The sequence below is a fragment of the Lissotriton helveticus genome, chromosome 4_1 (assembly GCF_964261635.1).
Source record: "Lissotriton helveticus chromosome 4_1, aLisHel1.1, whole genome shotgun sequence".
Classification (NCBI taxonomy): domain Eukaryota; kingdom Metazoa; phylum Chordata; class Amphibia; order Caudata; family Salamandridae; genus Lissotriton; species Lissotriton helveticus.
The window spans coordinates 1,095,299,888-1,095,322,384 of record NC_136063.1 but is presented as its reverse complement, the minus strand read 5'-3'; the positions used below and the strand labels follow the sequence as shown (position 1 = coordinate 1,095,322,384).

General features: G+C 44.9%; 6 pseudogenes; 5 read left to right on the top strand and 1 right to left on the bottom strand.

Moving 5' to 3' along the window:
* Nucleotides 1–5,334, bottom strand: part of LOC144828112 (retinoid-inducible serine carboxypeptidase pseudogene) — a 42,963-nt pseudogene extending 37,629 nt beyond the window's left edge.
* Nucleotides 5,335–18,375: 13,041 nt separating this feature from the next.
* LOC144829832 (5S ribosomal RNA) lies at nucleotides 18,376–18,494 on the top strand (annotated as a pseudogene).
* Nucleotides 18,495–19,266: 772 nt separating this feature from the next.
* LOC144829868 (5S ribosomal RNA) lies at nucleotides 19,267–19,395 on the top strand (annotated as a pseudogene).
* Nucleotides 19,396–21,220: 1,825 nt separating this feature from the next.
* On the top strand, nucleotides 21,221–21,339 carry LOC144829895 (5S ribosomal RNA; annotated as a pseudogene).
* A 330-nt stretch (nucleotides 21,340–21,669) lies between these two features.
* Nucleotides 21,670–21,788, top strand: LOC144829581 (5S ribosomal RNA; annotated as a pseudogene).
* Nucleotides 21,789–22,357: 569 nt separating this feature from the next.
* LOC144829614 (5S ribosomal RNA) lies at nucleotides 22,358–22,466 on the top strand (annotated as a pseudogene).
* Nucleotides 22,467–22,497: the final 31 nt, after the last annotated feature.

The following is a 22,497-nucleotide window of genomic DNA, read 5'->3' as shown; positions in this document are numbered from 1 at the left end:
GAAGTTAAGCCTTTAAGGCTGCTTAGTCCATGCTAACCCTAGGACAGCTTGTCTATAAGGTTGACTTACAACCACCACCATAAGGGATTGTTTGGACTGATATAAGGTGCCCCCAGAACTGGAGACATCATACATTAGGCCAACTTCTCACAGGACAACACCAAACGTTCTTGTCATCTAGTCGATAAAGTGCAGCGGTCCAAGGAGGAAGCCCTTCTACTAGCGGTTAGTGCGGAGAAGGCTTTTGACCGCATGCACTTTTCGTGCCTCTTCGCTACTCTTGAGCGATTTGGGTTGATGCCCCGGTTCCGGCATTGGATAGCGAGCATCTATAGCGCTCCGCAAGCGGTTGTTTGAGTCAACGGTCTGCTCTCTGATAATTTCAAGGTAGGGCGGGGGACACGACAGGGCTGTCCTCTCTCCCCCCTGCTGTTTGCCCTGTACATGGAGCCCTTGGATCAGCGACTCCGGGACAATCCCTTGGCATGAGGCATCCGATTTGGGCTAGAACATCACCTCATCATCGTATATGCGGATGACGTAATTTATTCGGTAGCGCACCCCCTGACCGCCCTGCTGGCTATTGTGGACGACCTACAGACCTTCAGTCGATTTTCCGGCTTTAAAATCAATATGCAGAGGTCTCAAGTACTTAATCTCACCACGAGCCAGCCGACAGTGGAAGCTCTCCGGAATCTCTTTGCCTTTGACTGGGTGACGGATGATATCACGTACCTCGGATTGGTCCTCCAGAAAAGCCTTGTGAAAATGGCAGAGGTGAACTTCGCTACCCTAATATCACAGATCTGCACAGACCTGAACCGAAGGCGATACCTACCCCTGACATGGTTTGTGAGGCTATCCACGGTTAAAATGAAGGTACTGCCGCGTGCCTTATATTTGTTCCAAACATTGCCACTAGAACCCCCGCCACATGCCTTGCCAAATTCAATCGGCGATCGAGCGCTTTGTCTGGGGCCCGATTTTGGCGCGATTGCAGAAAACTCAGCTTCAGCTGCCTAAGAAGGAGGGGGGGCTAGCCTTCCCTGACATCACCCTATACTTTTAAGCTTCACTCTTACGTTATCTGGTAGAATGGAATCGTCCCATGACAGAGAAACACTGGGTCTTCATGGACCAGACAGTATAGGGCCATCACATCTGGCGGGACGCCTGGCTGCGAAAACCGGCATGCGCCTGGGGACTTTATTCCTCACCAGTCACGCGCCCCACAATGCTCGCATGGGACAGGGTCTCTCAAAGGGCCAACTTAACTACATTCTCCTCTCCTTGGACCCCGCTTTTCTCAAACCCTGCCTTTCCACCAGGGATTGACAACATGCTCACTGCGCGTTGGGTGGAAGGGAGTTGTAAGCTCCTAGGACACTTATTTGACCTTCAAGGTCTTATCCCCTTTAAGGAACTACAATTGGAGTATAATCTCCCTGCCACTGATTTTTTCCTGCACTCCCAGATGACGCACTGGGTCGTTGGGGCGGAGACAAGCTCCCTAGCTTACCAGTCGATGCTGCCATTTGAGAAGTGGATAATTAGCAAAAAAGACGACCAAAGTCTTATCTCTGAAATATACTCCTTTCTTACAAAGGCCCCCCCAAGGGCTCGCACTGCTGGGCAGAAACTCTGGGGGGCAGAATTGGGCAGCACATTATCTTACAAGGAGTGGGAGGATGTTTTCTATTGCTCTCATCACACTACATATTCCTCGGGTCATGCTGAAACAGCTTTCAAGATTGCGTCATATTGTTACTACACCCCTGATCGACTAGCCAAATGGCAATCCCGATGAGAAGACCTCTGCTGGCGGGGCTGCAGAAGCCCCAGAACACTTCTCCACTTACTCTGGCATTGCCCAAAGCTTACTCGCTACTGGGAAAAGATACTGGATGACATTGATTTTGCCTTCAATACCTCCATTCCCTGCTTACACTCTCTTAGGCTTACCCAACGCGATAACCTTCCCCCTGCGCTCTACGAGAGGGAGGCAGATGGCGCTTGCATTGAACGCTGCACACAGAGTAATACTGGCACGGTGGAAATCGGACAAGGTACGGGATCACACACAGTGGTTGCATCAACTCTGAAGTCTTCTAGGGATGGATAAACTTTCAATGACAGCTGCAGGGAAGAGCAAAGATTATGTCAAAACCTGGGCCCCTTTCATAACCATCCTCTCCACTGAATTCTTAGAACTGATCTGCCCACACTACCTCTGCATCCTAAAACTGGTTCCGGAGGGCACCGCTGCCGCCCCATGAGGTCGCAACACTGGATCTCCATTTCTTCCCGGCGCAGTCGGGCTACAAGACACCCAGGGCACACAGGCTGTTAAGCGTCCTTTCTTTGTTTTGCTCACTGGGGAGAGGGGAGGGGGAATGGGGTTTCGTCTGTTTTCTCTATTGTTTTCACATTATCTTTTTTGTTTTGTTCAGTGTTTTAAAATGGAATACTACTCAGAGCCTACCGATTGCAGATAGTCAGCATACTATCACCCTTGACCTCCCGATTTTCTAACTGGCAATCAATCAATCATTTGTAAAGCGCACTACATACCTGCGAGGGTCTCAAGGCGCTGGGGGGGCGCTACTGATTGAACAGCAAGGTCTTGAGTATCCTACTGAAGGTCAGTAGGTCTTGGGTCTGTCGTAGGCTCAGTGGGAGGGTGTTCCATGTCTTGGGGGCGAGGTGGGAGAAGTATCTCCCACCGGTGGTTGTTCTTAGGATGCGCGGGACAGTGGCGAGTGAGAGGTCGGCGGAGCATAGCTGTCGGATGGTGATGTAGAAGGAGAGCCGTCTATTGAGGTAGGCTGGGCCGGTCTTGTGGAGTGCCTTGTGTGCGTGGGTGAGGAGCTTGAAGGATATCCTCTTGTTGACGGGGAGCCAGTGCAGGTTTCTCAGGTGGGGGCTGATGTGGACGTGGCGTGGTACATCGAGGATCAGTCGTGCCAAGGCGTTTTCGATGCATTGTAGTCGTTTGATGAGCTTGGTCGGGGCTCCCAAGTAGAGAACGTTTCCGTTCTCGAGTCTGCTGCTGACGAGGGCCTGGGTGACTGTCTTTCTTGTATCTGTCGGGATCCATCTGTAGATCTTGCGGAGCATGCGGAGGGTGTTGAAGCAGGAGGAGGGGACGGCGTTAACTTGCTTGGTCATTGAGAACGTTGAGTTGAGGAGGATTCCCAGGTTGCGTGCGTGGTCGGTGGTTGTCGGGGCTGCCCCCAGTGCCGTCAGCCACTAGGAGTCGTCCCAGGCTGAGGGGTTGGACCTCCGTCTTGTCTGAGTTCAGCTTCAGACGGCTAGTCTTCATCCAGTCGGTGATGGCCTTCATTCCTTCATGGAGGTTGGCTTTGGTGGTGATGGGGTCCTTGGTGAGGGAGAGGATCAGCTGAGTGTTGTCGGCATAGGAGATTATGTTGAGGTCGTGATATTGGGCTACATGTGTGAGCGAGGCCATGTAAATGTTTGACAGTGTCGGGCTGAGGGAGGATCCCTGGGGTGCGCCGCAGATGATCTCGGAGGCTTTGGAATGTAATGGGGGAGGCGGACACTCTGGGTTCTGCCCAAGAGGAAGGAGGTGGTCCAATCCAGAGCCTTGTCTTGAATCCCTGCAGCAGGGAGGCGTGCGCGTAGTGTGCGGTGGCAGACGGAGTCAAAGGCGGCAGAGAGGTCTAGGAGGATGAGTGCTGCGGTCTCGCCATTGTCCAGCAGGGTCCTGATGTCATCGGTGGCAGCGATATGGGCAGTCTTGGTGCTGTGGTTGCTGTGGAACCCTGACTGGGAAGGGTCCAGGATTCTGTTTTCTTCGAGATTACCCACTCACGACACGACCAGTTTGTTGCTATTCCCCCTTTCATGCATGGCTGGCCCTGTTGGGTTGAAGGTGAATTGCTGTGTTTAGCTCTGTGGGACCCTACTTTCATCGTTGCTATGCCAGCATGAACAGACCGCAGCTAGCTGACCCGCTGCGTTGTAGGCGACTTAGCTCTGTTTATCCTGCTTTTTATCCTACCAATAAAAACAGATTTAATACTAAACTGATTGATCAGAGACCATTTCAGCTTCTTTAGCCACATCTCCTGACCAACCGTGTCCACAATGAGATCCAGCTGACCGTTGTACACCGTCACATTGACCTTAGCTGTCAGAAGCTCATCCACTATGTCAATGACTGGTTTCATGAAATCTTCAGCCATGTTCAGAAAAACATAATTGGCATCTCCTCCCTATGTGAAGAAGTCTGGGATTATATGCAGCTTCTTCTTTATCGGGCCATTCATCAGCACAGACAAATCACCCCTTGGCTATTAAAGATTTGAGAGCATCTTTGGTCACTGGGGAGTCTTTAGTTAAAATATTATAAAGTTCACTCCATCCATATTTTCCTCAATCACATCTTCAGTTTGACTCCACAAGATAGTGGCTACCAGGTACTTCCATTTGTCTATGGCATCCATGACTTCATTTGCAGTTTTAGTGACCTTGCTCAGGCCTTCATCGTCAAGAAGAGATGTGCTATGAAGATATGGGCCCCATTAAAGGACAGAAATGAGAGGAGAAATCCAAGAGTCACCCAAAGCAGCATCTGAAAAATTGCACTTGATACTCCCAGCCTGAACAGCCTTATGAAGTTCTAATGATACAGCAGCAGCCATTTTGCCTCCAGATGATTCAGAAAAAATATAGAAAGGAATGCTCTGAAACTCTGGTTGAACCAAAGGAGATGATGGACGGAGTGTTGAACATTGCAAGCACTCACCCCCAGTCAACTGATCTGGGTTTAATCCATCATCATTCTTTAGTTCACTGGACCACCCCAGTTCAGACATGGCCAAATGCAAACCAGTCTGACCCTGTGCCTGATGGGAACAAGTCAGCCCGAACTGCCTAGCCATGTCTTACCCGAAGTATCAAAAAATCCTTTCAGAAGAACCAGCACATCAGAATTTACTGTATTAATATATTTTGCAAAGGCTTGACTGTCATTTGCGTAGCTGAATCCGGTGCCCACAGGATTATCCACAAATAAAACACTGGCCTCCAAAACCCAGGTGAGGTTTCTTGGTTTTAGGTCAGCATCAAGAGGCCCTATTTCTTCAAAGTTTCCAAATCCACAGCCTGAAGCTCCAGGACCACCCTGAAGCCACATAACAATAGGTAATTCAGTATAACTCTTTGTGAGGTTATTAGCATAATACAGCCACAAGAACATGTATGCATCGCTCTCACACAAATATATTCCCATGCGTCTTTGTCTTCCGTTTCAATCGTAGCACCTGCAGACAGTGTGATGAGGTAGATCAGCACAACCAAGAGCTCCATGGCTTGTAAATCCCCAACTAGTCATATGACTACAGCCAGAAGTATCACCCAACTCCAATTAGAGATTTGACCGGTTATCTACAGAAATCCACTGAATCACATTTATCTTGTGTTGTAACCACTCCAACTGGGTTAGCAGCACACAACATTAAAGGGATTACGTTACATCGATTACTCATGCTACCCGTTGAATATGAAAATAAGTTGGAATGTCACAAGCTATCTGGAGAAGCTTGTTATGAAGTTTGAAGAGTATTAAAGAAAATGAAACTTCTGATCAATGATGAGGTGGGAATGGTCTCAAACTTAATGCTTGCCTTTGTACATTTAAGAATGCAGCAGATTTTAAAAACAGATTATGATGTTTAATTTGGAGGAAAACATGTAATTGTATTCAGCGACCTACTGCAACTTACTCCTGTAAAAGGGCATCCAGTTTTTAAAACACTTATCCATGAAGACAATAGGAAATCTTTGGGAAGTATTGGAAATGTCAACATTTGGTCTCATTTTGAATATAAATAACTTATTAAGAATATGTGACAAGCAAGTGATGAACATTATGTAAGCATTCTTCAAGATATAAGAATTGGTGTTTTGACAAAACATGGTAAAGAAGCTTTACAAAGTCAGCTACTTGCAAACTTGTTTCCAAATGAAAATGTTGGTCCTGAAATAATGTGCAGAAAATTTGGAGAAAAGAAGTCTTTAATTTACCTAATGTCAACACTGCAAGAGTTTTCTACATTCAATCAAGAATCTTTGAAGCTGGAAAAACAACAAATAATGAAGCCACTGATAAAATAGAACACAAAGAAATTACTATTATTATCTCAGAAAAATTCAAAACAAAAAATTCAAAACAAAATTGGATTCTTTGGAATAGTCTATATCTAAGACTGCTGGTTTAGAAAAGGATTTATATGTATGTGAAAACTGTTGGGTAATTTTACGACGCAATTTGGATGTAGAAAAAGGTTTAGTAAATGGAGCAATGGGAAAAGTTGTTGATTTTGTTCAATTCAATTCAAATCTTTTATTCGATTAGCCATTTTGTTAATCATAAAAAGTACATCGTATATAAACGTTTCGTCATAAAATCACAGTTTGTTATTAATACATTAATTAAGTGAATTTCTGTTTAAAATAGTAAAATACAAAAGAATACAGTTTTTAATTCGTTTACAAGGTTAGTGCAGATATTCATAAATTCAGGTAAGGTTCATTTCTAAGGTTTTGCGAATAGTTATACATGATTTCAAGTAAAGTGCTAAGTTCTTTGCCACATATTGAGATTCAAACTGCTGCAAAGCTAGAAACGCCGGGCGACAGGTCCTCAACCCCATTTGGCGCAGTATTGGTAAAATCCAGCGCCTGCGTATTTCTGCGTAGTAATGACAGAATAATACTACGTGCATGGTTGATTGAGGGGAGACCTTGTCACATGGACATTTCTCCAGCTCTTGTGACCAAGTTTGCATTTTAGGAAAAGTAACCAATCGGAAGAACAGGTTAAAACGCAACCTAGTTAATAGATATTTTTCATGGTTGGATAAGTGGTACAGTAAATAAGGCTGTATTCCTAGAGACACCTGGGCCATCAAAATGTGTGCGTTGGATTGTTTAGATATCTCGCCAGACATACGGAGTTCCCTTAAGTGAGTAAGGCAATGAAGTTTCAGGGTTTTTCTACTTATCCCGGTGATGGCTGAGGGCTCTATGATATACTGTGTGAGGTCAAGATCTTTCAAAAAGTTGACCACATAGGCCAGCCAAGGAATGTTTTTCCAGGATGACAACTCTAAACATTCAGAGACCAGGGCACGTGTAAGATGACACTGAGGCTTTGTCCATATGCGGTGCCATAAGAGCATTGGTTGACATTTGATGTAGTCTGTTAAATAGTCTATCCCAAGCTCTATGTGACAACCATAAGTGGGGGCGCTCCGTGGGAGGGCCAAGAGATATTTAACAAAGCCATTCTGAACTTTTTGTAGTTCGTCGGAATTTACGTAGCCCCAAACTCCGGCTCCGTATGTGGCGACGCTCAAACATTTAGCTTGATGAATTTTAAGCAGTGCAGGGGAAGATGGTTTGCCCATTTTTCTGGAAAAGGAGACGAGGGCGGAAGTTGCTCGCTGATAAAGCAATCTCCTGGTTACCATCGCCCTTTTCCAAGTTAACTTGTCGTCTACTAGGATGCCCAGATAGGGATATTCCCTAACACGTTCCAGCTTTGATTGCTCAATGCAGAGATGTTTTGAGCTTTTTACCTTGGGCCCTGATTGCATGATAAAGGTCTTGGACTTGTTGACCTTTAACCCAAGTGAAAGCATGTAGTTGCAGTATTTGTCCAACTGCTTCTGTAGCTGCACTAAGGACCTCGCAAAGATTACGGAATCATCAGCGTAGAGGAGTGCTGGAATCGGGCGCTTATTGATGGTAGGTAGATCCTGGCTCCCCTCTAACATGGCTGCCTCCAGGCCATTGGTGTATAAATTAAATAGGAAGGGAGCCAGGACGCAGCCCTGTCTTACTCCTCGATTTATTGGAAAGGAGGGTGTTAACTCACCACCCGTACCAAATCTTACGCAGGCCGAAGCGCCAGTATAAAGCTCGCGCAAGAACCCGATAAGGGGGGGGTCGACACCCAGCTCTTCCAAGATGGACCATAGCTTAGTGTGGATGACGCAATCAAACGCCGCACTTAGGTCGACGTAAACCATAAAAAGATTGCCCCGTTTTACTCCAACGTACTTCCCTATCAAAAGTGTTAAGTTTAAGGCTTGCTCTACAGTGCCCAGTCCCTCCCGGAATCCGTACTGCAAGTCCGTAATGATGTTCTTTTCGGCTGCCCAATCCTGTAAACGATCCAGGATTAGACGGCCCGCGACTTTACCCAATGAATCCAGGAGGGAGATGGGCCTGTAGCAAGCAGGGTTATTTCTCTCACCTTTTTGAATATTGGGAGCAGAATAGAGGATGACCAAGAGGCCAAAAGGCCATCTTTCAAAACTGCAGCAATTAGCTGGGTAATTATTGGAGACCATAAATCAATGTTTAAAAGGAATAAATCTAATGGGGCACCGTCCGGGCCTTGATTTTGTTAATTATCAAAATAGAGATATAACTGCATTCTTGAAGATTAAATTTGATCAGATTGAAGAGGTAAAACAGATTGGACGTTGTGCTGTTCGTTTTTTGCTTGTGAAAGACTTGAATGTTTGTAGAAAACAGTTTCCTCTTTCTTTAGCATATGCGGTGACCATTCATAAATCTCAAGGTTTAAGTGTAGACAGTGCTTTGGTAAACATTGGAAGTACAGTTTTTAAAGAGGGTATGGCATATGTTGCATTGTCTTGAGTAAGAACATTATCTGGGTTGTATTTGATTGATTTGATGAGAGAAAGGTTAGTGCAGATACAAATTGTGTAAGAGAGTATAATCTTTTAAGAAGACTGTATGCTCCTAACTTGGGTGAATATCCCATATATGAAAAGCGTGTAGTATGTCCAAAATGAACATATGAGAAACACTCTAGTGAGGTTGGAAAGAAGAACACAATTTAAGAGAATGTTGAGGCTGCAAACAAAATGAAAATGGACACTGTTGATGATATTGTAGGATACCAATTAGAAAATAGTTCAGGTATCAACTGCTATGCTAATGTATTTCTGAACAACATGTTTTTTCATGAAAATCTTCATCAAATTATGGAGAATCCAGAAAAAAGATTTTTTCCTTGGTTGCATAATATTTTTGAAAAATTGACAACTGATAAAACTAAAATCCATACTGCTTCTGGCATTCGGCATCTTTTGGATATATGTACTGGTTTTTCACAATTAACACTTAGGGCCCCATTAGGATGTCGGGCGGATCGCCACCTCCATGCGGGCGGTGGCGATCCGCCCGACATCCTTCCCTGCCCGCCACCCATTTCTCCCGCCGCCCATTTCCATCCGTCATATTACTTTGACGGGGGGACTGCGGCGGACGGAAAGACCGTCTGCCGCTTTTCCGCCCGGTCAACTCGTTGACCGGGCGGAAAAGGGTTTCATATGGTGGTGGTGCCTGTTAGACACGCCATATTAGGATGTGGGTGGGAACATGCTTTTCCGTGACTCCGCTAATACCCAAGCACTAAAATAAAATAGAATCACCATGCACTATCCTTGCAGTCCTCTAATCATCCAGGCAGTACCCATGTACTCATACAATGACCTAGACACTAATCATGTATTCAAGCAATCATCCAAACAAACAAGATGATGGACGGAATATTGCACAATGGCAAAACATTCATCCCAGTCAAGCGATCATCCAGACATTACTTGTACACTCATGTAATTACCCTGGCATTAAGCATGCACTTGTAAAATCAACCAAGCAATACCCATGCACTTAGAAAATCATGAAGGCACTACACATGTACTCCTGCTTTTACCCAGGCACTACTCATGCACTTATGCAATAACCCAGGCACTAACCATGCACTGCTCCAATCACTCATGCACTACCCTATGCACACCTACAATCACCCAGCCAGTACCATGTACTTACCCAATCACTCCGCCAATACTCAAGTACTTATGAAATCTCCATGCATTATCCTTGCAGTCCTCTAACCATCCAGGCAGTACCCGGGCACTTATACTATGACCCTGGCACTAACCATGTATTCAAGCAATCATCCAGATATTACCAATAAACTCATGTATTTACCCAGGCATTAAGCATGCACTTGTAAAATCAATCAAGCATTACCCATGCATTCTTCCAAGCAGCCATACATCACCTCTGCACTAATGCAATCACTCAGTCAGGAACTAAGTATTTTCAAAATCACCCACGCTCTACCCATGCACTCCTCCAATCACCCAGGTATTACTCATTAGCTCATGCAATAATACAGGCACTATCCATTCACTGCTCCAATCACCCATACACTACCCATGCACTCTTCTAACCACCCGGTCACTAGCCATGCACTTATAAAATCACCATGCACTATGCTTGTATACCTCCAATCATCCAGGCACTACCCATGCACTCATGCAATCACCAAGGCACTACCCATGCACTTCTCCAATCACACAGGCACTACCAATGCACTCATGCAATCACCCAGGCATTACCCATGCACTCCTACAATCACCCAGACATTATCCTTGCACTCATGCAATCACCCAATTAGCCAAGCACTTACAAAATCACCCACGCACTATCCATGTACTCCTCCAATCACTCAGGTACTACTCATCCACTCATGCAATAACCCAGGCACTCCTCATGCACTGCTCCAATCACCCATGCACTACTTGTGCACTCCTCTATTCACCCAGACAATACTAATTCAGTCCTTCAATTACCCAGCCAGTCGCCATTGGTGTGTCTATGGTTTTGAGAATGGTAGTCTGAATTTTTCAGTGGGTGTATCAAAGTTTATATTAGGTTGTGAGGAGGTGCATCAGATGATCACATGGATGATGTCATCAGTGATGTCATTTGAGATGTCATCAGTGACGTCACTGACCATGTTTTGAGTGATGTAATATGTGACATAATCAGCAGTGCATTGTGGGGTGCAAGTTATAGTTAGTCAACTAACTATAAGGGTCACGTTTCTCTGGTTTTGTATGAGTGAAATGTCCAACTAACTATAACATCCCTGAAACCTATGTTTTTCAGTCAATATATATATATATATATATATATATATATATATATATATATATATATATATATATATCTGCAATACCTCGCAGCGCTCCACCCCTCAGGTGAAATACAAGGCATGAACCAACTTTGTTGCAGCATACAGTTTATTTCCCAAATAAACAGCTAGTCATGACGCGTTTCGACCGTCCCTGCGGCCTTGGTAACATGACAATGCAATATGCTCAGCCCATTTTAAAGTGCAAGTGCATCACATGTCTGACTGGACATAGAAAAAATACTTTCAGTATAAATACCATAAAAAAGTCAAATGCAATATCTCACTTCTATCCGTATAAATACAGTAGCTTATTTATGCAAAAGACAGTTTATAAATCACTTCAAATGTCAATTGTTATGTTTGGACAACAATAATAACATGTTTCTTTCACATTTGTACTACCAGCTTAAATGCTAGTTCCCTATTCCGAAACATAACTCATTTGAACTGTGTCCATATGACATGCGTTTTAAATTTAAAAATTAACACGTGCTCACCATAACGTGCATAAAATATAAATTTGTTAAAGAAACTAAAAAGTTCTATTATTTCAAAAACTAATGAAACTTCATAATAATCATTATAAATTATAATAGAACTGCACAAGAAATATATGTACATGTATAAGCATTGTTTGAGTCACTTAACACTGTAGACAAGTCATACCCAAAAAGACTACTATTTCTAGCTAAGCACCTAAATACATATTATGTCCTTTCTATGTTATTTGTCATTCAAAGAAGGGTCCCGTTCAATGATAATACTAAAGTGGCCTAGTGCAGTAGTGCAATACAGCTAAAGTGACTCATGCTTATAAAAGATAATAAAACCACGAATAAATATCAATTGTCCAATTAATAAGTATACTGGTTCAATTCATTATTTACTGTTACAATAGATAGATTAGGAGGGGAATTCATATATATAATGATATCAGAGAGACAATTTCATAATAATTCATACAGTACTTCATGTGATTAGAAATATATCAAAATCAATTCATTTACACAACACCTTATTGATGGTGAAGTAAAAAATGAATTAAAACAACATTATAAGAACAAACCTAATATAAAAGGATATCGGTGACATGACTCATACCTATCTAAAAGACATATGGATAAAATCTACCCTAATATCTAAAAGACGGCTAAAATCAATCATGGGTCATTGTATATACATTGCACTTGTAATATGTTTTCAATTAAAACTCTAATCGTTTAAAAAGAATAAATATGTTTAAATACAAAACGTGCAAACATAGCAATGTAGTACCCAAATTTCCTATTTGTCCTAACCATAATGTTGAATGATATATATCTTCTCTTCCTATCCTACATTCCCATTAACGACCTCACATGTAAAAGATTTTTTATTTCTATTACAAATATGTGTGAAGGTCTTCTGTGGTGTTCAATCCTCCAGGCCATTTGGAATCGAATTCCAGGATGTAGTTCGTTTCAGTTCTTCGCATGCATGCCTCCCTATCCCCTCCTCTTTTTGTTACTGGGATGGATTCGATTGCGTAGTATTTTAAGCATTGAGATTTACTGTTATGACATGCCTCAAAATGCCTCGCAACCGGATAACTCTGGTCTTTATTAGTTATAGCACGCAGATGCTGCAAGATTCTTTTATGAACCTGCAGCTTCGTGCTGCCTACATATTTCAAATGGCAATCACACTCCAGGATGTACACACAGTACTCTGTCTTACATGTAAGGTGTTGCTTAATCTCCCTGGTTGCCCTTGGGATAACAGTGGTGTATTTCTTAGTGTTCACACCATGTTGACATGCTTTACATGTGAGACATTTGTAGAACCCCCTACTGGTAGGCCGCCAGGGTTCTTTTCCAAGACTTTCCTGGCTTTTTTTTAGAAAGAATTGTATCCAGACTCATACCTTTACAATAGGTTATCGATGGATTGGCGGGCATCAAATCTCCAATAATGGGGTCATCCTGCACAAAGTACCAATTTCATCTGACTATACTCCTTAGTTCCTTTTCCTGTTTGGAGTATGTCAGTACTAACCGAACTGAGTTAGTATCTACACTCTGAATAGGACTTATTTTCGGGTTGTACTTTAGGAGATCACTTATGGCGGTTTCTACTGTCCTAGTGCTGTATCCTCTATCCACAAATCTAGATAAACTTTCTTGTTGTTTCATGATCATATCTTCATCATTACTACAAATACGGCGGATGCGAAGCATCTCACCGTATGGTATTGATTTGATCAAATGTTGTGGATGGGCACTCGTTGCATGTAATAAAGTGTTTCCCGCCGTTGGTTTTATAAAAAGGGTAGTACTAAGAACATTGTTAGATAAAAAACCTGCACATCTAAGAATGTCACCGATTCCTTGCTAATACTAGAAGTAAAATTCAAGTTAAGATCATTCACATTTATTTCCTGTATAAAATTTAAAACACTGTCTTCAGATCCATGCCACACTATAAAAAGATCATCAATGAAACGAAGCCAAGAGACTATATTGGATGTACAATAGTTCATATATTTGCGCCTGAGGACCAGTTCCTCCCACCACCCCATAAAGAGGCATGCATAACTTGGGGAGAAACTGGCCCCCATGGCTACACCCTGGACCTGCTGAAAAAAATGGCCATTGAACATAAAATAATTATTCTCTAGACAGAAGGATAGCATTTCCAGGAGCATTTTTGTATGGTGGGTTAATTCCATTGGCCTGCTGCTTAAATAATATTCGCATGCTCGCAGGCCATCCCTATGTTTAATGCAAGTATACAGGGAACTCACGTCCAATGTCACTAGGAGGAAATCTGATTTCCACTCAATCTCTTCAATTTTGCGCAGGAAATCACTTGTGTCCTGGACATATGAATTCAAAGATTTCATATGATATATATATCTCCACGAAAAGTCCTTCTTGCAAAAAAAAGCCAAAGATTGTGTTGCAAAGCTGTATGGGGGAGTGAGTGGGTGATGACTGTAGGTAAATAAGTGGGTGTTTGACTAGCTGTATGGGTGAGTGAGTGGCTACGTGAGTCGCTGTATAGATGAGTGAGTGGTTGTGTGAGTGGCTCTATAGTGAGTAAGTGTGTATGTGAGTACTGGTATGGGTGTATGAATGGGTATGTGAGTGATTGTATGGGTATGTGAGTGGGTGTTCCAGAGGTTGTAAGGGGTGTGAGTGGTTCTGTGGATGATGTCATCAGTGATGTCATTTGAACCATCATCAGTGATGTCATTAGTGATCTCACTGACCATGTCATGAGTGATGCAATTTGTGAGATCATAAGCAGTGCATTGCAGAGGTGTAAGTTATAGTTAGCTCAGTTAACTATAACTGCTAAACTTCACTGCTTGGTACGAGGAAAATCTGGGCCTAACTATACGTCCCTATAACCTTTGTTTTTTTCTGTGAATTTCTGGGGTTTTTTAAATTGTATTTCCTAATTATAATGTCCCTATAACCTTTGTTTTTTATTAGTCAATTTCTAAGTTTGAAAAAAAATCTGTTTTCTGTAACCTTTCATTTTTTAAATGCATTTCCATGTTTTTTTTTAACTGGTAGTCTTGTTTGCAGAGTGGTGAATTAAGGTCGTGGGGCCTCCGACCACCTCTCAAGAATCCAGCTGTAAGGGACTTACTGGAGGTAACGGGGAAACAACCTTTACATCGCGGTGATTACACCACGATGCCATTACAACGCAGTCGTTACAACAACCGCGTTGTTAGCACACAATTCCATTACTACGCAAGTCCTTACATCGACTTGCAGTAGATGGTGCGCAAACATTAAAAATAGTATCGTTTACTATTCCAACACCTTCCCTACTGTTGCGTAGACTGGAGTTGGAATGGTAAATTATATATTTCTAATGTCAGCGTGCCATCTATTGCAAGTCGATGTAATGACTTGCGTAGTAATGGCATTGCGTGGTAACAACGCGTTGTTGTAACAACCTCGTTGTAATGCCACGTGATGTACTGACTCATGTAGTAATGAGTCATAATCAGTAACAGGATGGCTTCTTGGACCCCAAGTTCCCTCAGCATCCAAGAGGACTTCATCCCCCAACCAGTATTGCACCAGTAGGCTCATTTGTAGAGTGGTAAAGAAGGGGGGCATGGCCTCCGAAGTCCTCACACCAATCACGCTCTGTGAAATTACTGGTGGTAACACGAGGGGTAGTTGGCCCCAAAGGACCCTCACAAGCAAAAGGGATTTCATCCCCCCACCAGCAGTGCACGAGGGGCGCGTTTGCATAGTGGTGGAGAAAGGAGGCATGGCCTCCGAAGTCCTCTCAGCAAACGGGCTGTGTGGGACTTACTGGAGGTAACAGGAGGTAACAGGAGGTAACAGAGGTCCGAGCATGGCGGCTTACTCAACATTAAGCTGGCAAATTTATCAGCGCCAAGACACCTTAGGGTATATGCTGCGCTTTATAAATGCTAATAAATAAATAAATTGTTGGCCCCCAATGACCATCATCATCCAAGGGGACTTTATCCCTCAATCATCAGAGTGCCAGGAGGTGCATTTGCAGAGTTCTGAAGAAAGGGGGCATGGCCTCCTGTGTATTGCTGGTATTTTTTAATATATATATAATTTTTTAGGGATGGGGGCCTTCCCAGGGGGGCATTTCTTACCCCAGAGGCCCGATCCCCCAGGGCCAGGCCTATTTTGAATAAGGGCGGGAGGCCCCAGGGCCTGGCCTTCTTTTTTTGATTTTTATTACTACATTAAAGGGATGGGGTCTGAGTGGCCCCACTCCTTGGCCAATTTCAGCCGCAAGAACTCCATCCCACAGGGCCCAGCCTCTAGTGTGGGTACCCTGATCCCACCCACAGCACCTACTTAGCAATGTTGGGGACCGAGAGGGAGCCGCAAGGTCCCAGCAGTCCCTGATGGCTCCCTGCCTCCTGCAGGAGCTGGCATTGCTTTGACAGAGAGGGAGCTGTTAACATGCAGCTCCCTCTCTGTCAATGCAATTGTGCTTCGCTTTGAGCAAGCAAGAGTCATATGCTCTTACTTGCTCAAAGCGGAGCACAGTTTGCTGGCATGGTGGGATTGATAAAGCTCCCGCCAAGCCATAACAAACATCCAAGTCCAGTGCTGGGCACCCCCGGTACATAGCAGGAGTGGGCCCCGGGGTGTGGCGTCCCCACAGCCATCATTGGCTCCAGGAGGGGGGCAAGCAGTCCCGCTCTTTTGTTTCATTTTCCACTTGGGTAGTGGTGGTCTCTGGGACTGCCCTGAAAGCATCTGATCTCATAAGTTAATCAGGGTTAGGACTGGTTAGTACCTGGATGGGAGACCGCCTGGGGATCCCAGGTGGTGTAGGCTTTTTGTTGTTTTGCTTTAGGTGAATGAGGGTGGCTTGTCTCGCTTACTACTGCCAGCACTGGCGTAGAATGAAAAAGCCAAGGGCCCGAAGTCAGTGCTTTTCGTGCCTAAGGCCATCCCACCCTGAAAGTACCTAATCTCATCTGATCTCAGACGTAAGGCAGGGTCAAGCCTGGTTAGTACCTGGCTGGGAGACCACCTGAGAATACTAGGGTTGTAGGCTTTATTTTTGTTGTTGTTTTGCTTTAGGTGAATGAGGGTGGCTTGTCTTTCTTACTATGGAGCTACAGGAGCTGGAGTACAGCGCGGGCCTGACAGACACTGGCACATTGCACTGGGGCACCCATCCCCTACCTGGTGATAAGACAGAGTGCCCCAATCAACCCAAGGGTTACTGCCAGAGAAACTCAGGGGCGAGGAGTATTTTGACCAGCAGGACCAGTCACTGGAGGAGCCAGAAAGCAGATCAACATGCCTGTTACAAAATAAGCAAACACCACTACGCTTTGAGCCATCTATTACATCACTAAGAGCCACCCAAACAGAACGTACTACGCCTGTTGGGAATGGTGCCTAAAGAACTCAACTTCGACCCCATTTCAATGACGACCGCCTGGCAACCCACCTCAATGGCTTCGGAATCAGCAGCTGGTGGAACCGGCGGCTCTGTACCTCCGAACAACTCAGCCCTGCTGTTAGAACTTTGCTCCAGATTCAAGGCGCTCAACACCAGATTTGACTCCCTTGACAAGTGACTTGATGGAATGGGTGAGCGCATCGACCGCCACAACAAGAGACTGGAAAATGTGGAGGGCTGCACTTCGGACTTGGAAGACAGAGCAGCACAAACGATACCACTTCCCGTGGGATCACAGCTTACCGGACATTGGATGAGGTTTTTACCAGTTTGTGCCCCCTTCACCCTCCCTTCGTGCTCTTTCTCACCCTCCCCTACCGCTTTCCCTCTTTCATTCTTTGTCTACCTACTCTGTCCCTATCCCCTATCCCCTTAATCTTTCCCTTTGCCTGTTACACCGCCTAACCCCTGTTTCTTGTGCCCTTTAACTAAGCACTCCTTCGCCCCTTGTTGGGGAAAGATTCAATTACTTATACTCTGGAGTCTCAGTGATCCCTCTGAGAGAGTCCACAGCGCCAAGTGAGCCACTCACAGTTGTGGTATGGTATTGCACCCCTTGCCAAAGCACTCCTTTTCCTCTTTTTGGGGAAGGATCCAGTAGGTAGGCCTTGGAGTCTCAGAGACCCCTCTGAGAGAGTCCACTGCGTAAAGGAAGCCTCTCACAACGGAGTTGGGGGAATGATACCACTACCCCTGGGATCACAGCTTACTGGACTTTGTACGGAGCTCTTACTTGTCTACCGGTTTGTGCCCCCGTCACCCTACCCCTCTTTGTTCATGCTGTGTCTCTCACCCTCACCCTCTTCTATTCCTCCTTCATTCGCTGTCTACTTCCCCTGCTCCTACCCCCTCTCCCCTGAATCTCTCGCCTTGCCTGCTTTTTCCCTCACGCATATTGTCCTTATTGCTTGTCTCAACCTAACATGTAACTATGTAGCTACGCTCTAATAACTGTTTCCCCATTGTAACGATGTAACCTGTAACTATGGTCTGATACTCAAGTAAAGCGCTCTGATACCTCCGGGTCTACCAAGTGCGATATAAAACCTTTCAAATAAATAAATACAACTATGGCCAGCACTGAAGAAGAATGAAAAAGCTAAGACCCCAAAGTTAGTGCTCTTCATGCCTATGGCCATACCACCCTGAAAGTACCTGATCTCAGAAGATAATCAGGGTCGGGCCAGGTTAGTACCTGGATGGGAGACTGCCTCTGAATACCAGGTATGTAGGCTTTTTGTTATTATTTGGTTTTGCTTTAGGTAAATGATGGTGGCTTGTCTCACTTACTGTGGCCAACACTGAAATAGAATGAAAAAAGCTAAGAACCCAAAGTCATTGCGCTTCGTGCCTCTTGCCATACCACCCTGAAAGCACCTGATCTTGTCTGATCTCAGAAGGTAAGCATGGTCGGGCCTGGTTGGTACCCGGATGGGATACCGCCTAGTAATGCCAGGAGCTATTGGCATTTTATTTTTTTGTTGCTTTAGGGGAACGAGGCTGGCTTGTCTCGCTTACTATGGCCAGCACTGAAGTAGAATGAAAAAACCAAGAGCCCCAAAGTCAGTCAAAATCATACCTACTGCCATAATACCTTGAAAGTGTCTAAACTCATCTGATCTAATAGGTTTTGCAGGGTCGGTCCTGGTTAGTACCTGGATGGCGGATCACCTGGGAATGCCAGGTGGTATAGGCTATTTGTTTTGCTTTAGGTTAATGGGGGTGGCTTGTCTCGCTTACTATGGCCAGCACTGATGAAGAATGAAAAAATCTAAGAGCCCCAAAGTCAGTGCTCTTCATGCCTATGGCCCATACCACCCTGAAAGCATCTGATCTCAGAAGTTAAGCATGGTCGGGCCTGGTTATACCTGAATGTGAAACCGCCTGGAAATCTGGGAATTCCAGGTGCAGTAGTCTTTTTTCTTTTCTTTAGGTGAATGAGGGTGGCTTGTCGCGAATACTATGGCCAGCACTGAAGAAGACTGAAAAAATCTAAGAGCTGCAAATTTTTCATCCATACGGACATCCCACCCTGAAATCACCTGATCTCATCTGATCTCAGAAGTTAAGCAGGGTGTTCCCTGGTTAGTACCTGGATGGGACACTGCCTTGGAATACCAGGTGCTGCAGATTTTTTTTTTTTAGCTTTAGGTGAATGCGGGTGGCTTGTCTCTCCTACTATGACCAGCACTGATGTAGAATTAAAAAAATCTAAGAGTCCCAAAGTCAGTGCTCTTCATACCTGTTGCCATACCACCTTGAAAGCACCTGAGTTTGTCTGAGCTTCTCTGATCTCAGAAGTTAAGCAGGTTTGGGCCGGGTTAGTACCTGGATGGGAGACTGCCTGGAAATACAAGGTGCTGTAGGCTTTTTTCTTTTTTGCTTCATGTGAATGAGGCTGGCTTGTCTCGTTTACTATGGCCCGCATTGAAGTGGAATGAAAACAATTAAGAGCCCCAAAGTCAGTGCTCTTCATGCCTAGGACCATACCACCCTGAAAGCACCTTATTTAGTCTGATCTCATAAGTGAAGCAGGGTCGGGCCTTGTTAGCACCTCACTCAAGAAAGCGGGAGCCGATGTTAAGGTACTGAAAAACTATAGGCCTATCTCCCAGCTGCCACTCCTGAGTAAGATCTTAGAAAAACACGTCCTGAACACCTTAGCCAGCTTTCTGGAGGAACACCATCTACTCCATGCCAGGCAGGCTGGTTTCCGGCCACAGCATAGTACAGAACTAGTTATGGCCACGGTCACCGATGCGCTGAGAGTCAGGGCAGACAAGAAACAGCCAGGCGCCCCGATTCTGTTAGACCTGTCTGCAGCTTTTGATACGGTCAGCCATACCATCTTGCTGGACCGTATCGCTAAGCTGGGGATAACAGGACAGGCGCTCAAGTGGCTAGAATCCTTCCTGTCAGGACGTACTCAGAGGGTACAGATGGGGGATCAGCTGTCAGGGATTAGTGAGGTGACATGGGGTGTGCCCCAAGGGTCCGCACTTTCCCCCTTACTTTTTAACATCTACCTACAACCACTGATGGAGGGGCTCATGCGTAGGAATTGTGAAATCTTTAACTATGCAGATGACACCCAGCTGCTGGTGCAGCTGGAAGATACAAGGGAGGCTCAGGAGTCAGTGAGGAACTTGCTCAGATTCACGGTCAATTGGATGACCAACAACCTCTTGAAGGTGAATGCTGAGAAAACGGAGGTACTGGTGTTCACCAACCAGGCAAATCCTTGGGGTGATCTGTACTGGCCCCCAGAATTTGGAAAAACTCCTACTCCCGGTACGATGGTAAAAAGTCTAGGTCTAAAGATCGATGCAGATCTTACCATGGCCCCCCAAGTTTCGGCTGTGGTAGGCTCTTGCATGGGTGTGTTGAGGCAATTACGCAAGCTGACCCCTATTCTTTCAGCCTCCACCCGACAAACCATCGTCTCTGCTACAGTCATCTCGAGGCTAGATTATGGCAACGCTCTGTATCTTGGTTTTCCACAGAAGTTGCTGAGGAAGTTGCAGGTCGTGCAGAACGACGCAGCTAGATTGATTTTTTCTCTACCGAGAAACTCACATGCAACCCCACTCCTTTGGAAGCTGCACTGGCTGCCTGTGAAGCTCAGGGTTCAGTTTAAATGTCTCTGTGTGGCCCATAAGGCACTCTTTGGTAAAGCCCCAGAGTACATTAAGCAGCACCTGAGGAGGTATGTTCCCGGCAGAACTCTGCGCTCAGGTCAGACCTCCAATCTGACTCAACCCAGATTTAAACTAAAAACTAAAGGAGGCAGAGCTTTCTCTGTGATTCTTCCGCAACTTTGGAATGAGCTACCGGCCAGTCTGAAGGAAGATTCACAGCTACTTTCCTTCAGGAAGAAATTGAAGACGTACCTATTTAAAAAGGCAATACCTCTGGCCTAATCAGAGATGGCAGAGGGTTTTGGGGTGACAGCATGTTATGTTCTTTCTGTTTAAACGCTTAGAGACCGGCGGTGATAGGCGCTATACAAAAACTTTATAACATAACATAACATAACATGGGAGACCTCCTGGGAATACCAGGTGCTGAAGGCTGGTTTTTTGTTTTGCTTTAGGTGAAGAGGGTGCCTTGTCTAGCTTACCATGGTCAGCACTGAAGTAGAATGAAAAAAGCTAAGAGCCCCAAAGCTAGAGCCTCAAAGTCAGTGCTTTTCATGCCTATAACCATACCACACTGAAAGCACCTGATCTCGTTTGATCTCAGACATTAAGCAGCTTTGGGCCCGGTTAGTACCTGGATGGGAGACCACCTGGGAATACCAGGTGCTGAAAGCTTTTTTCTTTGCTTTAGGTGATTGAGGGTGCCTTGTTTATCTTACTATGGCCAGCACTGAAGTAGAATGAAAAAACGAGGAGCCCCAAAGTCAGTGCTCTTCATGCTTACCGCCAAACGACCTTGAAAGCACCTTATTTTGTCTGATCCAAGAAGCTAAGCAGTGTTGGGCCTGGTTAGTACCTGAATGAGAGACTTCCTGGGAATACATGGTACTGTAAGCTTTTTGCTGTTTTATTTTAGGTGAATGAGGGTGGCTTGGCTCGCTTACAATGGCCAGCACATGAAGTAGAAGGAAAAAACCTAAGAGCCCTAAAGTCAGTGCTCTTCATGTCTGCTGCCATACCACCCTGAAAGCACCTGAGCTTGTCTGGTGTCAGAAGTTAAGCAGGGTCAGGCCTGGTTAGTACTTGGATAGGAGAATGCCTGGGAATATCAGGTGCTGTAGGCTTTTTGTTTTTTTTGGTTTTGCTTTAGGTGAATGAGGGTGGGTTGTCTCGCTTACTATGGTCAGCACTGAAGTAGGATGAAAAATTATAAGACCCCCAAAGTCAGTGCTCTTCATGCTTATGGCCATACCTCCCTGATAGCATCTGACATCAGAAGTTAAGCAGGGTCTTGCCCGGTTAGTACAAGGATGGGAGACCGCCTGGGAATACCAGGAGATGTAGGCTTTTAGTTTTTTTGTTTTACTTTAGGTAAATGAGAGTGGCTTGTCTCTCTTACTATGGACAGCACTGAAGTGGAATGATAAAAGCTAAGAGCCCCAAAGTCAGTGTTCTTAATTCCTATGGACATACCACCCTGAAAGCATCTGATACTTCAGATGTCAGAAGTTAAGGAGGGTTCAGCCTGGTTAGTTCCTGGATGGGAGACCGCCTGGGAATACCAGGTGCTGTAGGCTTTTTTTGTGTTTTTTTGTTTTGCTTTAGGTGAATGCGGATGGCTTGCCTCACTTACTTTGGACAGCACTGAAATAGAATGAAAAAAGCTAAAAGCCTGAAAGTAAGTGCTCTTTATGCCTACGGCCATACCACCCTGAAAGCACCTGATCTCAGAACATAATCAGGGTTGGGCCTGGTTTGTACCTGGATGGGAGACTTACTGGGAATACCAGGTGCTGTAGACCTTGTTTGTTGTTGTTTTGCTTTAGGTGAATT